This window comes from Polypterus senegalus, chromosome 18, assembly GCF_016835505.1.
Source record: "Polypterus senegalus isolate Bchr_013 chromosome 18, ASM1683550v1, whole genome shotgun sequence".
Classification (NCBI taxonomy): domain Eukaryota; kingdom Metazoa; phylum Chordata; class Cladistia; order Polypteriformes; family Polypteridae; genus Polypterus; species Polypterus senegalus.
This window is the reverse complement of record NC_053171.1, coordinates 33,087,033-33,100,941: the sequence shown is the minus strand read 5'-3', so window position 1 is coordinate 33,100,941 and position 13,909 is coordinate 33,087,033. Positions and strand designations below refer to the sequence as shown.

The window sequence follows — 13,909 nt, the reverse complement described above, 5'->3', positions numbered from 1 at the left end:
AAATTCTTGATTGTCTTAAAACATTTTTTGAATGGTAAGAACGATTATATATATGGGCAGATAAACTCAAAGGCATATTACAGATATACTTAAAATGCGTATGAATTACGGTCAGCCACTGTAATAGATAGGACGGTTGTAAAGCACTGCTAGCGCATGAAACGTTTCATCAAGGCCATCGGCAAGCCTCAAAATCGACTATAAACGAACGGCATCATCCGGGAAAGTCCGTGGTTGAGGCCCAACGAACAAGCGTTATTTTTCTAGACAAGACAATTACATTAAATTAATTTGCCAAGTATAATCATACATAAAGTTTTATTCCTATCTCATAAATATGTGCTCGTTTTCACCACATCTAAAAGACGGTAAGCTACACACACACACACACACACACAGCTGGTACTAACTTACTTCGGCATTCCAACGTTTTGGACTGGGGGAATAAACGCCCAATGCAAAACACAGAAAGTGCAGAAACACCTACATAACACATATACAGAGTATAATTCAACTACGGTAAACCGATACACGGCAATGACTAAAATAACAATAATAAAGCACGAAGCTGACCTGCTCAATTTCCAAAGGGACAAGAGCTGCTTAAAATTCTTCCATCCAGATTTGACAAATGTTTCTTTTTGTTTCCTGCTTTCCTTTTCAAATGTACAATTCCCTATCCTCCGAGTGATTTTAATCACTATTCAACACACCAAACGTTTTTTTTTTATTATTATTATTTTACCATTTCCACTAACATAAGACCTCTCCCCTCCCCACTAAACATACTTTCGGAGGGGAGACGCTCAGTCGACTGCTACAGCGCGCGCCTCGTCGACGCTTTTCAGTTCCCAAGAGCGCGCACGCACCCGTCCGCGCCAAAGCCCAACCCCGCATTTCTCGAGTAACTTACCGTCACTGACTTCTAACTTTTACGTACTGCCGGGTCGAATCATTTTTCATTGTTTGTGCTTGTAATTAGGAATATCGCGGGTAGCGTTGCAGCGAATGAGATCGGATTCAGTGAGGGCTGATGTGTCCTACCCGTGGAATTCGCATGCTCACGGGGTGTTGGCGTGGCTTTCCTCACATAGATTAAAAAAAAAGATACGATGTTTTGGTACACTATCGGCTGTACGCAGGCATGGAGTGTGTGCCGCGATAGACTCCCTACCCGGCCAGGGCTGGCCCCTGCCAGGAATACAAGATGATCTTACACTGTACTGGGAAAATGGTTTTAAAAAGTCGATGGATGTGATTATGATTTTTAAAAGCAAAGTGACAGTATTTCTTAAATATTTTCAGTTGTTGCTATTATAATGTAAATACTTTAAATAATTAGAAAAATAATTTGTTGGAAAAATATTTTTTTGATTTAATAAAAAGCTATACATTTTTAACGCAGTCACATTTTTTAACGTAGACTGTGACTGCCAAGTCAGAAGTTTTCTTTCTTTTAAAAAGTGTATTCCTTTTTAATTATTCTGGCGTGTGTTCAGACCATAGTGTGTATATATATATATATATATATATATATATATATATATATATATATATGTGTGTGTATATATATATATATGTGTGTGTGTATATATATATATGTGTATGTATATGTATATGTATGTATTTAAAGAACTACTGTAAAAATAAAATAACATTCCATACAAATAAGTCAATGTTTACAAAGCTAGGTTTAAAACAAATCAACTCCCACCCATGAGAAAGAGAGGTAGGCCAGCAGAGTAAAACTTTAAACTATTAAAAATAAGTAAATAGATAAATGAATAAAAATAAAGAGTAAAACAAAGAGGGGAGAGTATCTGTTTCCTCAATTAAAATGGTTATCCTAAAATGTTATTGATTAGATCCTGCCAGGTTCTGAAAAGGTTTTCTATCTATCTATCTATCTATCTATCTATCTATCTATCTATCTATCTATCTATCTATCTATCTATCTAATGCTGTAACTGCAGCCATGTGCATTCTCGAAAATCTTGACATTCATTTGTAAAGCCCGATTAAAGATATGCAGTTGTACAATTACATTCCTTTGTTATAACAAAATATAATTTGTAATATTTTGGGTCTTATTTTGATTGCAAAGAAAGAGGAGTCTAAAAACCAGATGTCTCAGCAAGGAGGAATACATTTCACAATGGAAAGGAAGACATTTTACTGTAGAACAGAGCAGGACTTGAATAAATCAAGGTAATACATCTAACAGTACAGGAAATGTAAGCAAACCTTTGACAAGGACATGCCTGGTCAAGTATAGTCTAACAAGGCTCCTCAGCTTCTGTTCGCTTAATGTTTCAAAGATAACACATTAGACTTATATGTCTAACATTTTACCTTTCAGATTTTTTATCTTGCTCCACATTTTAAACAAAGAGTTCATGAAAGGGTGTTTTCTAGTACTTTATTTTGAAAGGTTGCTTCCATGTCCCAGTGAAAGAATAAAAACTGGTGATGGCTTTTTTTTTTTCAATTCATTATGTTAAACAATTCTGTTTTGTCTCAACTTAGATTTGCGTAGAACCAAAAGCTTGAATTTACTATTACTAATGCTATATGGCATCCAAAGCACTTTACATTACCTGTAATATACAGCAGTTTAGCATACTTCCATAGCTGGTGCATGTTGAAGTAATTTGGCCGTTGGTGATGATTTGCTTTCTTGATTAGTTTTTCTTTATAACTCATACCCTTTAGTTAGGAATAAAATTGGTAATTATAATGTCTAATTCTCTAATGTCATTATTTACTCTAGTTAAAAGTGAACCAATTACAATATGTACAGTATAGATTTGAAGCAAGTAAGTGCATTATATTTTATAATTAAACATAACCTTACAAGTTTGGTGCTCCTGCCTTTTTTGTTTGCTTCTAATCATCCATCAAACCATTTTCTAAACTTGATTTATCCTGAGTATTACTGCAGGAAAGATAGAGCCATCCCAAGGAAGCATAGGGCACAAGGCAGGAACATTCCCTGGCCTGGGCACCAGTACATTGCAGGGTGAATACGCATACATAGAGGCAAGTTTTGCATTGTCATTGTCTATACACTTAACCTGCATGTGTTTGGACTGTGGGAGGAAACTGGAGCACCCGGAGGAAGCCAATAAATGTAAATGATCATTTCTGTGTATTGTTTATTAGTTGCTACCAAGTTTTTTATATCTTGAAATCTTTCCTTGTCAGTGTGCTCAAATGGCTAAGATTATGGACTGTAAAGCACAATGTTGTTGGTTTAAAATCCCACTTATGATTCACTGGTAAAATCCGAATAATCCATTTATTCTGCCAGTCCTGCAAATCCAGTCCTGTGTCCCAGTGGATTCTCATTAATCTTGTGCCTGAATTCTGTCTTGACTCATCTGTGTTGATTCAGCTGCCTCCAAGTCATCTGCACCTACATGATGTTAAATGCAAATTTATAGCCATTATTGCAACTATTTATATGGATTTCGAAGTGCAGACTTTTGTTTATGTAATGTTTCACTTGAAAAAAAAGTGCTTAGCACCATTCTGATGTCTGATTTATGTGTACTTTTGAAAAGTAGGAAGAACAATTACCTTTGAAGTTACTAAGGCTTTGTTTCATACACATCTATAAATTTGATTTAGCATTTGCCCTTCAGTGTTGTGCTGAGCTGCTACTAAAACTTGTCTTTCAACACATTTTTCATTTAATTTGCCTTTTGTAAATTGCTGCAAGTCAATTTGCCTATTGTTTCTATGTTGCGTAATGCATTTTGGGTAACACCTTTTATTTTTCCAGCAAAGAGACAAGTCTACTGGCCTCTTATGAGAAAACAACTTTTAATTCACCATATGGAAGAGATGTGTATTTGGTTACTATCTAAGTTCACAGCCCACATTCAATATAGGTATATACAAACTATGCACAAATAAATTAATTAGTAATATTAATGCCTGATCAGATGATACATTCATTTTATCAAAGTAAGTCTCAAAACATAAATGTTTAAAAGAATGAGCAGCCGTGAAGTGCAGGAAGTAAAGAACAATATATTTAACGCATAATGCTGTTTTTCATATATTATATAAGATAATTAAACCTTTACTGAACAAACATTATAAGCAGTAATGAGTTTGCTCTAGAGTTTGAACAGAGACTCTGAATGAAAATGCAAACCTTTCAATTATTGAGTGGAGTCTCTTATTTCTTTCCAAACTCTCATCTCCATTTTCCATCATTAAATATACATCACATATCTTCCTGCTCTTTTCCCTCCAGTTTAAAGCTAATTTGCTAACAGAAAGATTTCTTTTTGTCATCATGAAAGGGGGTAACTTGACCTTTTCTCGTGCGGAGACATGATACTGTACCTGCCATGCTATACTCCCATTTACTCACTCCCAGTTCAAAAAAAAATATTCTGTAAGTTCCTCTGAAGCCTGGCACCATAGGACTAATGGAGGAGGCTTTTTGTATGCATTCAAGAAAGTTTTGGCACATAATTTGATTGATTGCCAGGGAAGGCAAAAGACTCGGGAAATGTCATTAGAGCCTGTATTTGATAACAGTCTTGATGACAAGAGAAACCATTCTAAAGCTAGTTTGGATAACTATTGTACATGCCATTGACTAGTATAGTGGAGTAACCTCAGTAGTACTCATTAGATATGAAGGGATGGCTGATAGTCAAGTGACACAGTACACAGCACTGATAGGCCCAGGGACACTGGCTTGATTTCTGGCCTGGTTGCAGTCTGTTTGGATTTTGCCTATTCTTCTCATGTCCATGTTGAATGTCTGCAGATTCTTCCCACATGCAAATGATGTGCATATCAGGTTAGCTGGAAACTCAAAATATGCTCTGTATGAGAGACTGTGTGAATACAGTAAATGTGCCCTATCCAGGAGTGGTTCCTGCCTGGCATAAGATGCTCTCCATGAACTTCCCATGGCAAAATTGTTCTTATCAAATGGGTGAGGAAAGATTTATACTGTTAGTGATGTATATATGTAAATGAGAAGTTGCGGATGCTTCAGCCTTTAAATGTAAAAGGAGTGATTGGTTAAAAGGAAAAAAATCACCAAAGGGCATTGTAGTCTAGTAGACATAATATTTTATAGGAACAATAAGGTGAACCCATGTTTATCCTACAACTTAAAATCAAGGTAGAGTGAAAGGTGTTGTTAATAAGGCACTGCTACTTGAATGAGGTAGAAGTCTTTCCTACAGACAGGAAAAAATCCAGGAAAAGGAAAGTAAAAATGAAACCTGGAAGAAGTGGATCAGGGTATTTTGTTGCTGGCAAGTGTACCAACCACCTCCTTCCCCATAATGACCGAATAAACTAACATCTTTATTGTTGGAACGTGAGAGAAAACCTAGATAGACTCAAGGAAAACACAAAAACTACACAAAGACAGTGACTATGTTGTATCTTAATTCCTGGAGATCCACTGCATCACCCTAAGATGTTCCATCTTCCACAGTAATTGCTATTCCTAAACACTGGCTTGTTCAGGATTTTGTTATATCATAATATCACAACAATATCTTAGTATAATTCAATCCACAAATGGCTTTTCTAAACCATCCTCTTTCACTTCAGGAACATGGTGAGTGAACATAGAAAAGTAGGAATTAGCAAAGGTCAGCATGCTAGTCTATCATCAGAGGCTGTCACATACACATGTTTATTCATCCGTATAATTTAATTGCAACCCATAAGAACCAATCTTCATTTTTATAATATCTGCCACAATAATTTTTATCATCAAGCATTTTTTCAGTTAATCCTTGCTTTATACAGTGTGCTTTCCTAACTTATTTTTTCCCCACTCCATGCAACACTCTTTACTCCAGAATGACAACATAAACATTTTTGTAATTTATTAAAAATAATATATTAAACTATCACATTGACACAAGTATTTGGACCCTTTGCAATGACACTTGAAATATGACTTGGGTGCATCCTATTCTACTCCCTTTTTAGAGTCCACCTGTGGTTAGTTCAATTAATTTTACCTGATAAGGAAAGACACACACCTGTCTATAGAAGGTTTCACAGCTGACAATGTGTAACAGAGCAAAAACCAAGCAATTATGTTGAAGAAATTGTCTTTGGATTTTAGAGATAGGATTGTGTCAAGCCACAGATCTGGAGAAGGCTCCAAAAATTCCTACAGCATTGAAGGGTCTCTAAAGCAAAGAGGCCTCTGTCGTTCTTAAATGGAATACGGTTGAAACAACCATAACTGTTCCTAGAGCTGGCCACCCAGCCCAGCTGAGTAATTGTGGGAGAAGTGCCATGGTAAGAGAGGTGACCCAGAACCCGATGGTTTCTCTCACTGAGCTCCAAAGAACCTGTGAGGAAATGGCAGAAACCTCCAGAAGGACAGTCTTCACTGCAACATTCGGGGTTGTCAGAGAGTCCTCTCCTCATTAATAGGCACATAGCCTTTTTGGATTTTGCAAAAAAAATAACTAAAGAACTCTTAGACTGTGAAAAACATGATTCTCTAGTCTAATGAAATTAAGATTAGCCTCATGTCTGGAAGAAACCAGCTACTGCTCATCACCTGCACAATAACATTCCAGTGATGAAGCATAGTGGTGGCAGTATCATGCTGTGTGGGGGGCTTTCAGCTGCAGAGACTGGGAAACTTCATAGATTCGAGGGAAAGCTGACCAGAGCAAAGTACAGAGATATCCTTAATTATAAGGATAAGGGAGTTCAGGACTTAAGGCTGGCTGCAGGACATTGATTGTAAGCACAAAGCAGAGACAACACAGTAGTGGCTTAGGGTCAACTCTCAGAATTTCCTTGAGTGCCCCACCCAGAGTCTGAATCTGAACCCAATCAAACATCGATGGAGAGCCCTGAATATAGCTGTCCACCGACATTCTGCATCCAGCCTGACAGAGCTCGAGATCTGCAGGGAAGAATGTCAGAAAATCTCCAAATCCAGGTGTGCAAAGTTTGTCTTGTCAGACCTAAGAAGACCCCAGGCCATAATCTGTTCCAAAAGGGCTTGACCTAAGTACTGAGTAAATGTTCTGAATACTAGTGTCAATGTGATATATTTTAGTTTTTTATTTTTAAAACACTTGAGGAAAAAATCTAAATTCATGTTTTCACTTTGTCACTCCAGGGTATTAATTGTTACTTGACCTGGGGGCAGGAGAATGAATTTAAAGATTTTAGCACAAGGCTGCAACATAGCAAAATATGAAAAAAGTGAAGAGGTCTGAATACTTTCTGAATCTACTGTATGTGCATATCTTCTCCTCACTTCACATTTTCCAAGACAGTGATGTAGATATTAAAATTTACTTGGCTGTCATACATACAAGGCTAGAACCAGCCCTGGACAGGATATGGACCTGTCACAGGGAAATGTTCCATAACATCATCCCAAACCAACCTGTTTTGATTTGCCAGTCAAACTGACAGCATTTTTAAAGTGGAGCTCTTACCAATCACTCTTTATTTTATATAGCTTCTTTCACAGTAAGCAATACCATGACAAATTAACCAATAAATCTTTAATCTTATATATCACTTTGCATCGTAACCTATATCTCAAAGCTCTTTTACAAAATAATTCTTGTTTCAAAACAATCTTAATAAAATCATACAATAAGATATTATATATAAAACAAAATGAAAGGACAAAAAATTGCTGGAGCCAAAAATTTGACACTAGTATACATTTTTAAATTCAGAAGCAGAAAACTGAATTTTGTATAGAATTTATAAGCTGAGTTGTTACGAACATCACAGATAGATAAACAAAGGTTCATGGGACAAGTCCAGCCTTGATAAGGTTGGCGATCAACTAATTGGTATCTGCAACATGTCAGCATGTGGTGAACAGTGGCTTCATGCCTCTAACTCATTTGTGTGAATCACTTAATTAAAGAACATTTGGAGTGCTGATAATATTGATTTACATGTTGATTGTTTGCTTTAGCAGTAACCTATTCAGAACATGGTGTCTACTAGGTGTGTAAGTTAGAGAAGACTGTCACATTCAGCACACTGTAGGCATTTCAATCTAATGTGTGCCAAAGATGAAACACATAACACACTGATAGCCTAATTCTTCCTGTTGAACTGCTGTGTTTCCCCGGGAGGTCTGAACTAAGCAAAGACGACATCTATTAGAGAAGCTGTGAAGTGTTATTTTGCATACTGTCAACACCTTGTACCTGTCTCAGCCGGTGAGCTAACTGCTGAATTCAGGAAATGATGGCCATTCTCTTTGATGTCTCTAGATCACTTTGTTCACACTATATATATATATATATATGAATATTTGGTGTGTGTGAATTTGTGAAGTTACCAAACTGTTTCAATACCAGAAAATGTACTTAAGCTATACCTGCGCTCTAGAGTGTGTGAATGTTTTAATATCTGCTATATTGTTTATTAAATACTGAAATAATATCAGCATATTTTTAAGGTATGTGCTCTGTGATGGATTGCTCATTGGTCCAGGTTTGGTTGCTGTTTTGTGCTTGATGTTGTTGGACACCAATTCTATTCATCTCCATGAGAAGGTCAACAGTTATACACACTTTCACATTCATTCATTCATTCTGGGGAAACTTAAATTTGCCATCACATATAAATACAGAGATTGTGGGATGCCAAAGTCATCTTAAAGGTTTTCCCCTATATCTCCTTCATCCCCACCAACCCTATAGATGGACAGAGTATAGGGTGAGAATTGTATGGATATATGGAAATATATTACAGTACTGATGAAATATCAGTGCAGACCAAGGAAGAATATGCAAGCTCCATTCAAACAGTCACTGATCTAATGATCAACCTCAAGTCCTTATTGCTTTCAGACATCAATTTAAAATAAATTCTGTGTATGTGAAATTTGTGAGTTGCAAGTAATCACAGACATTGTTTCTGAAAACATAACATAACTTTATAGAACTGAACATGTATCTGTAAGTTACTGAACGTGACATAAGAAGAGTCTTTATTTGGACAATGTTCAGGTCTATTAGCTGTAAATTGCATGCTTATTGAATTACATTATGGATACTAGGTAATAAACCTTAGATACATAATTTTCCTTTTGAATAGGAAAAATGCATAGGATTAGTGAATTTCTTCCTGTAGTCATTGGGGTCTATCTAGTAAGGTGTTGGGGTGTAAACCACAAGATATATTTATATAGTCTCCAATATTGTTTCACAATGTAACTCAGGAATATCATGTAAACATAATTGTTATTTGCTGTATATGTAGTTTAGATAGGTGCTATATAAAGTTTTTGTATATTTTTTCTATATATATTAATTCATGGTAATTAAAAATGTGTTCCTTTTTAGCTTTGGATCATTATTATCTTTTCAATCATTTTGCAATGTAGCTGTGTCAAGTAACTGTGCTACTTCAAGTGACAACTTGGCTTTTAAAATCCAAAAATAATAATCTATAATTCCTTTTTTTGTGTTTTTTTCTCTTCAATCAATCAATCAACATTTATTTATATAGCACATATTCATACAAAAAAAATGTAGCTCAAAGTGCTTTACAAAATGAATAGAGAAATAGAAGACACAATAAAAGATAAACATAAGTCAACATTAATTAACATCGAATAAGAGTAAGGTCCGATGGCCAGGGTGGACAGAAAAAACAAAAAAAAACTCCAAAGGCTGGAGAAAAAATAAAATCTGTAGGGTTCCAGACCAAGAGACCGCCCAGTCCCCTCTGGGCAATCTACCTAACATAAATCAAACAGTCCTCTTTGTATTTAGCGTTTTCATCGAAGGACCTGATGATGATGATGGTCACGTAGACTTCTGGCTTTCAGTCCATCAATGTTGGTGCATCATGATGCTTTGAGTAGGTGGTGGTGGCGCGCCACCACAAAGAAACCGGAAAAAGAAACAGAAGAGAGAGTAGGGGTCAGTACGGATTTTAGAGCCACCATGAATAGTTATTATGAAGAATTGAACATACAGAGTATCAGTATTAAGTTAAAGTGAAGTTATAAAAAGGCCATGTTAAAGTAATGTGTTTTCAGCAGTGTTTTAAAGTGCTCCACTGTATTTGCCTGGCGAATTCCTATTGGCAGGCTATTCCAGATTTTGGGTGCATAACAGCAGAAGGCCTCCTCACCACTTCTTTTAAGTTTAGCTTTTGGAATTCTAAGGAGACACTCATTTGAAGATCTAAGGTTACGATTTGGAATATAACGTGTCAGACATTCCGATATATAAGATGGAGCGAGATTATTTAAGGCTTTATAAACTATAAGCAGTATTTTAAAGTCAATCCTGAATGACACAGGCAACCAGTGTAGTGACATCAAAACTGGAGAAATGTGTTCTTCATACTCTTTTACTAAAATAGTAAGTTTAAATTCATGCTGTTTTAATATGACATTCTGAAATTGTCACTGTTTAACTTTGAAATTGTTTGAAAGCATAATGTAGTCGATGTTTTCACTAAAAAAATAAATTTGAGAACAATTTGTTGTTAGAAAATTAATAAATTAAAATGTATATTTTCTTGCAACTGAAATTCCTTTTTTAGTTTTGAAAATGGAAATAGTTAATTTGGCAATAGGCAGATTGCCTTTCAGTATGTTTCCAAAGTTCTTTGTTTTTTTTTTATCTCAATTTTTAGTTTTATATACTATTAGTATTTAAAAGTAAATGTGTTCTAAAACTGAAAATACAAATCCTTGGTTATTTTGAACACATTGCTGAAATTAAAGAAAAAGCAACAAAATTATGTTTGAGTGTAGTCTTTCCAAGCAAATTTATTCCCATTAATATTTGCACAACTATTGAAGAGCATTCAACTACATGTTGAACGAAGCAGTCCATGATTCCTCTTTAAAATATCATAATTATAGTACAGATCGTCTTGTGAAGCTGACAATAATGCAAATTTAATTATTCTTTCTCCTGGGTATACTGAATGATGATTTTTTTATTAACTATTCTTTAAACTGCTTTGCCTTACATCAAAGTTACCCACAACTTTCCATCTTGTTTCTCAGTACTTTTAATTTTGGAACTCCAGACTTTTAATTGCTGACAAGTTTTCATTGCTACATACTTACTTTTATACCAAAACCTGAAATAAGTGTATTATTCTTTGTAATGTTTTAATTTGAGATAGGCAGTTCTTTGTTTCATTAAAAACTGATTATATTAAAATTATTGTTGAGTGTAAATGTGGCTTATTTCAACAGGAATCTTTATCTTTTTAGAATACTTATCTTTTTAGAAAAGCATTTTGTTAAATTATTTCTATAGATTATCTAGTTAGTTAATTTATTCTTATTTTGTAGCACATTGAGATTGTTAAATATAAAGCGCAATATAAATAAAATGTATTATTATTATTATTATATTTATTTTGATTGCAGTATTTCCAATTATGGCAAATTACTGTATATTATAAAAATATTTCCTTTTCTAGGCTAGTATGCTGGCTTGCCTAGGTTTAATGATTTGAACAAGCAACTATGATTCAGTTTGTTCTTCCAAGTACCAGTAAGTAACTTCATATTACAAAACTCTAATTATTTCTCTGTAAGGAATCCATTAAACTATTGTACACTAAATTGCAAATGAAAGGCAGTGATGTATATTATAAGAATAATGTAAATGTAATTGTTATTTGAATTAAACTTACCGAGTAAAATGGCAGCACAGTGGTTAATGCTTCTTCCTTGCAATGATTGATGGAGTTGAATCTTGTGTTCAGTCATTGTATTTCTGAAATTTTTTTAGGTTCTTTCATCCCTTAGATGTACATTGTGTGTATATTGGTAACTCTAAACTGGACAAGTATTTGTGAGTGTATGGGTGTGTGTGGGTCATTGTAAACATTGCTACTTGAATAGGCTACCTCTCCAAGACTGTAAACTGGACTGAATAGGCTTTATATTGAATGATTAGATAGATAGATAGATAGATAGATAGATAGATAGATAGATAGATAGATAGATAGATAGATAGATAGATAGATAGATAGATAGATAGATAGATAGAATTTTATTTGTCTCTGGGGGAAATTTGGCTTTTTACAGAAGCTATTTAAATAAATAAATAATAAATAGGTAGTTAAAAAAACAAACAAACAAATAAATAAATACACATACTTTGGTCTAAACACACTGGAATGACATTAAAGCAAGAAAATTCAAAAGAAAGAAAGGTTCTGACTTCGCTGTCACAGTCCCGATGAGTCATTATGCAGACATATTATTATGCTATTATTCATAATAGCACTCCGTTTTTTTTAATCCTCTCCTTCACTACAACCACCAAGGGGTCCAGAGTGAGTTTGCCCTTTTAATAAAAGTGCCGTTTCCGTGGGCCTCCCTTGAACTGATTTTCTCTTCCAAGCACACCACAGCATAGAAAACCACACTGGCCATCACAGAGTTATACAACATGTAAAAGATGTCACTTCCTACATTAAAATACTGTAGTCTCCTAAGGAAAAAGAGTCTGCTCTGTCCTTTCTTACATACGTAGTTCCTCTGTGTTCCAAGACCAGTCCAACTTGTCATTAATGTGTACTTGTAGGAGTGGACCACCTCTACATCCACTGGCATTTTTTGAAGTCTTAGGGACAGACTCAACAGGTGACAGGGTATGACACAAAACCTGTCAACACATGCCTTAAGACTCAAGGACTGACTCCCTCTGGTCCTGCAGCTTTTCCTGTGTGTAGCTTCTCAGTTGTCTCCTTACTTGGTATTCAGATGTAGACAGTCCACACTGGTGGCCAGAGGTGGACCTGTCACTGGCCAATCCATTCGACATGGTTGGAGTTGTTGATGTTGTATGGATGGTGTAGGGTGACTGGTCATTGGAAGAAGGTGGCAATGAGAAGGAAAATCTATTAAATAATTGCTTCTGGGCATTAACTTTGTCCACATCCCCTTCTAGCACCTGAGCTCTGGATTTCTTGAGTCCAGTAATTATGCCCATTCTATTCCAGACATCCTTCATGTTAGTCTGAGTGAGTTTGGTTTCTGTTTTAGCTTTGTAAGCTTCGTATCCTTCATTAAACTTTTTCTTTAGCTCCCATTGTATGTTCTTCAGAGTCTCTTTGTCACTGGAATTGAATGCTATCTTTTTCTTATTTAGGAGACCTTTTAGCTCCTTAGTAATCTTGTTTGGGAAGTAAGGCACTGACTTTGTGGGTACCACTATGTCAACGCAGAAGTTAATATAGTCTATGATGCAGTGACAGAGTCCCTCAATATTGTCCCCATGTAACTGACACATCATTTCCCAGTATATCATCTGAAAGCAGCAGAATGAATAAATGAGTTAAGTTAACCTGTAGAAATATTCACTGGCATACCTAGAATTCTTATGGTTTCATTTCAGTGCACAATGCTTGCAACTTGCATATCTTTAAACATTTAATATATCTGTAACAAATATGTATGTTATTTATTTTTCTTTCTTGTCAAAAGGCATTTTTATATAGCAGTTTGTAAAATAATCATATCATTAGCAATGACAATGAATCAATCGATTAATTCAGTTGGCCCATTGCAAGGTTTTTGGGAGTCAAATGATATCCTCTGGTTGGAGCCAACCCTAGACAAGATACTGTTCCATAACAGAGTGCACGCATGCACACAACCATGCCCACATAACTCACAGCATGCCATTTTAAACTTGACTGTTATCTTAAAGTGCTCCCTCAAGTGGGCTATTCAGCCTACACAGTGACTGTGAGGTAGAAGTGCTTATCACCACAAAAAAAGTATATTTCTGTATAATTTGTACAAGATAATATAATGGTTTCTGCTGCTGTCTTACAGGTCCAGAGTTCTGGTTTGACAACTGAGCCCAAGCACTGTTTATATGGAGTTTATAAGTTCTCTCTGTGTATGTATATATTTGTCTTT

The 13,909-nt window shown here is 35.4% G+C and overlaps 1 protein-coding gene across 2 annotated transcripts in view; it reads right to left on the bottom strand.

Moving 5' to 3' along the window:
* Positions 1–1,062, bottom strand: part of fbxo34 (F-box protein 34) — a 37,178-nt gene extending 36,116 nt beyond the window's left edge. The window contains exon 1 of one of the 2 annotated variants that reach the window (XM_039741391.1): positions 914–1,062. The gene's annotated coding sequence lies outside the window, so the exon portion shown is untranslated. Of the gene's footprint in view, positions 1–573; positions 888–913 lie in introns of those variants that run through there. The other variant, XM_039741389.1, reaches the window with a different exon arrangement.
* Positions 1,063–13,909: the final 12,847 nt, after the last annotated feature.